Here is a 4,860-nt window from a genome sequence, read left to right as displayed (position 1 = left end):
TCATGATTCTCAACCATCCATTTTGTTTTCTCAACATCATGACAAATGTAGTAACAACACTTTGAGTACGAAATATTTAGCCAGCATGAATGGTAGCTGTTAACTGTAGATTGGGCTAGGGGATACAATAATATTGAGCAGCCATTCTGCTGGCTAACATCTTGGAAATCATAGGTTGTGATGACCTACATAACACACTAACTGCAGCTCCCATGATATACAGTCAGCCATTTCTGGCTGAACACCATTACATTACATTTATTTATATAGCTCCAACTGATTAAGTAGTGCTGTTAAAATCACATAAGAAACTGGTACAAAAGGAGAAGAGGATCCTGCTCTTGTAAGCTTACAATCTAGACTAGGGTAGTAGTGGCTAATTTTTAACACCCAGCTATTGTAAACTAAAGTTCTCATGTTGTGCAGGTACATGATGGTCTGTTAGCTACAACTACCATGGTCATATCATTATTCCTGTTAATGGGTAACTAACGTTTGCCTCCAACCAGAAAACCCCTCTCCTGAGCCAACAAAAGTAGGCATGAGGTAAGGAGGTACTGGGGTGGGAGAGAGGTAAGGTGGGGAGGATATTTTGCCCCTCCGCCATTTATATATTATACATTTGTGTTTGAATACATACTTTGATTATGTGAGTAAGTCATCCTTATCGTTACATACTCGCTGACACAGTGAATTATTTCAGTGTTGAAGACTAACCTCAGTAGCCAATCACAAACATCTCTAAAGGCATGGGTTCAATGAGGCTCTTAGGAGGACTAGATCTTTGGTTGAATGTAATTGAGTGGCTATTTAATCAAGCTGGCATTCCACTTTGCATGACAAATACATTCCTAAAGAAAACCACTATGTATGACGAGACAGGTTAAAGGTCATTAGTTGGCTCAAAGCCCGTTGCACAGTCATATCTGTATCTGTAACTAAACTAAAATGAACTAAAGCAGACAAAATACATCAATGTCATGGGGAAAATCAGCTGGCTTTCCATCAAGCCAACCAAAATATGCACCTACCAGCACTGCACCTTCCACATCATCCGCTTCCTCTTAACTAAGTACTAGCAAGACTAATCTTTTAGATTATCATAACAAGTCTATGTTTTGTTGCTCACTTAGTTTAGACTTTCTGTATAATTGTTACATTGCATGGGCACTTTTTCAGAAAAAAACACTCCTTTTTCTTGAAGGCAAAAATGTATAGTCTATTAATAAGGTGAGGATCTGTTGATGATCACTGAATAATACTGACCGTAGAGATAATTAAACACATTCAAGTCTTTCTTTACTTACTAAAGTAATGCCATCTTTGAATAATTACTGCTAGTGTAAAAACAGGACCAGGTGTCACATCAAATATTAATGTAGTGAAAAGTTTTTGTCACAGGGATATGGTTTGCTGGATGACAAATGAGCATTCATGGCTCACAGATCATGTCACATCATGGTTGAAGAACTTTCTGGATAGCACATTCGAGGTTGTGTATCAACCTATTGTCTGTAGAACAGTGGGGACATTTTTTATCAATTCACCATCCTACCATGCCGATACCAAAACTAAGAAGGAAAATGCAGCTTTTGTTCTTCAGCCTAAAACCAGCAGCCCAAATAATGGGCATTAAGTGAGATTATACAAAGCAAAATCGGCACAAAAGCAGCAGATTTACCCTGAGGTTCCATGGCCTGGACACCCAACACATACTAAAATGGAGATACATGACTTGGACAAAGAAAGCCAAGGTTCTAGGTAAACTCCAGTAGCGAAGCATCAAGGGACAACATGATGCCGAAACTCGACTAGACCAGAGCAGTAAACGTAGGAATTTGGCTCTTTAAGATCAACACCCTTTATGATCATGCAGAGGGAATATCCATTATACTGCATAGCTAATAAAATCAATGTACATGTAAATATTCAAAAGATAGGTAAATGGTGATAGCCAGCCAAGAAAACAAAACAACTGATTTGTACCCTTGGCAGAATGGGTACAAACCCTAACGGTAGCTCAAAAAACCTTCTCTTCCAAGAAATTGTGTGTAGTAAATCAAGCAGCATTTGGGAATAGCAAAAAAATATATACAGAAAGGGGAGTACACAACCTAAAAAGATATACACATTCAGATATTCGGGTTTCTGGAATAATAATAATGACCAATAAGTACACAAAACAAATAATTCAGCACATACCCAGAGAATACATCCAAAAAACACCTATCTAAGCCATAAATATATGTATTCAAAGTACCACAAATACGGTCCTATCTAATTTTCCATGGCCATATTGCTCACCAAGGAGCTGAATCAGTGGGACTGCATTGTATTTTGGTAATATCCCTTTAATGATATTATATATATATTGTACAGAGGGATTACGGACTATGATGATGCCACATAAAACAATAAATAATAACAACATACAGTATATGACATGGGTTCACATGTTTCACTGTTTCAGTTTGTTTTTCCCTGAATACTACAATACATTTTCACCTGTCTAATATTCCTACATTTTTCTTTTCCTTTATTAAGTTAGAAGAAATAGCAAATTTCACTTTGTTTTGGCAAATGGACAAGCACTTTCTTAAAATGATGTTTTCGTGAGCTAACTCAAAAATAAAAGTGGTTTATTTTACATTAAAACAAAAATTTTTTTAAAAAAAAAACAAACAAAAAGCAGTAACAAACTTAAAAATGGCACGTAATATATATTATAAATGCAAAGGTAAATTAACTTTTTTCTGATGTAAACATAGACTATCAGTAAATAACAATAACTGATTTGCACACAGTAGATGACCTGGGCCATCTTTAATGCAGGTTGAAGGGGCAGCTGACCTTTGGGCACCCTTAAAAGCCATTGTATCCTGGAGGTGAATTGTGTGTAACTCTGGGAATTTATAAAGAAAATTGTCCAGATTTTTCACTAGACACAAAATTATATTTAAACATAAATGCCCAATTACGCACCGTACACAAATTTGGTCTTTATCAGAGCAAACAGTGGGCAAAATCAAAATACTGTTAATACAAAGGATGAAGCAATAAGGTAATATTAGGTATTAGGCCGTGTCAAATCTGTAATCATGGGCGGAAAATGGTCCCAGGGAAGGAGAAGATACATGGACAGAGACATTGCAAAACCAAAAAGTAAACCTGGAGGGACAGGGGTATTCACATACCACTTCTCTGGGTCGAGCCCCGAATCCTCCGGGACACGGGAGCGGGGTCTTGTCACGCCCCCCACTCATTTCCCCTTTAAATGGGGGTGTTTCCCGCTGCCCTCACCGAGAACTCCCTCGACATCAGCGGGCACTCCCCCCGGCATCAGCAGGATCACCACCGACGTCACGTCACATAAGGGATAGCCGGAGCCCAGAAGTTCCCAGGTATGGGTATTCATGTAGTGCATATGGTGGCTGGAGTTACCCTTTAAGACCTTTATGATTTAGACCATGAAGTATTCAGTGTCACAATGCTGCACCAAGTTGTAAAGTTCTATATGTTTATGATTGTATCTCATTTGCCACTTTTGCCATATGTCGGTTTAACCACTATTTCCCTTACCTGGATGTAGTATACCCATATGTGAACTATATGTCATTTTTTCAAGGAGAGATAGCGCTTTCTTTTGATACCATATGCAAACCTAGAAACGCTCTGGGTTTGACCCAGAGAACTCCGGGTGAAGCTTTGCTTCCACGATTCCTCCAGGTCGCAGGAGCGGGATCTTGACACGCCACGCACACCCCTTCCATTTCCTCTCTAAATGGGGTGGCCCCAACGTCATCGGGACCGCCCACTGATGGCAGCGGATCCGCCGCCAACATCATCTAGAATGCCCAGTGACGTCAGCGGGACTGCCAACCGACATCACAGGACCGCATGCGGACGTCAGTGAACAGTCATGGCTGCATGCCGCAAGGGAAGGCTCCAGGTAGCCGGAGCTCAGAAGTTCCCAGGTATGGTGATTAGCCAAACATTCAGTATGAGCAAAATGGAAAAAATTACTTCTTCTCAAAATTAGCTAAACTGACAGAAAATACCCTCAAAATATATAGAATTTCCATACTTTCCCAGCAGTTATAGAACAGATATTATAAAGTGCACATTATGGTTTCAAAACTGTTGAATTCATACATTTAGTATCCTGGATTTGCAACCCTAATTTTAAACACAGAACCCAAACAAACCCACAAAAGGTATATATTTCTGTAAAGCAGACAAACCAGAGTATTTCACCATGATCATTTTGATGCAACCATATGGACACCAATCAGTGCCAAAATTAGCAGTAGCAATAATTTTGTTTGCTTTTAGGATTTTTTGCACAGGTTATGTGTTATGGCAGAGAAATCCAGCCAAACTTGTTCAGCTGCATCTCCTAATGATGGAAATACACCATGTGCATAGTTTTGTTTTTTAATTTGCAGGACAAAAACTTGGTAGGAAATGTGCCAATTCAAAATACCCCCCCCCCCTTTCTTGTGGCTCACCCACTGAACATATACAAGACAAATATAAGATATATAAAAAAACCTATATATACTTTTGTATTATAGACCATGAAACAAACATTGATGAAGAATTCAGGCAGAGGGGGACAGGAAGGGTAGTGGTGCCTGAAAAATATCTGCCGGTAAGACCCAGGACATTTTCATCTTGCAAATTCGGTGTGGACTCCTCGAAGTGTATGGCTTTTAAAATTAGATAATTCCAAATTTCTTGTACAGCACGTACAAATTGCATGGCCAGGTTACATGGCAACCTGGGTCAGATAGATGGGAATCTTTTAATACCATGTTCTGTTTTTCTGTAAACATAGATCTGAAAGATCTAAGCCCCATG

Source organism: Sceloporus occidentalis, unplaced genomic scaffold (assembly GCF_023333645.1).
Source record: "Sceloporus occidentalis isolate IW3139 unplaced genomic scaffold, rSceOcc1.0.p SCAF_82, whole genome shotgun sequence".
Taxonomy (NCBI): Eukaryota; Metazoa; Chordata; class Lepidosauria; order Squamata; family Phrynosomatidae; genus Sceloporus; species Sceloporus occidentalis.
The sequence above is the reverse complement of the archived record's forward strand: the minus strand, read 5'-3'. Positions refer to the sequence as shown.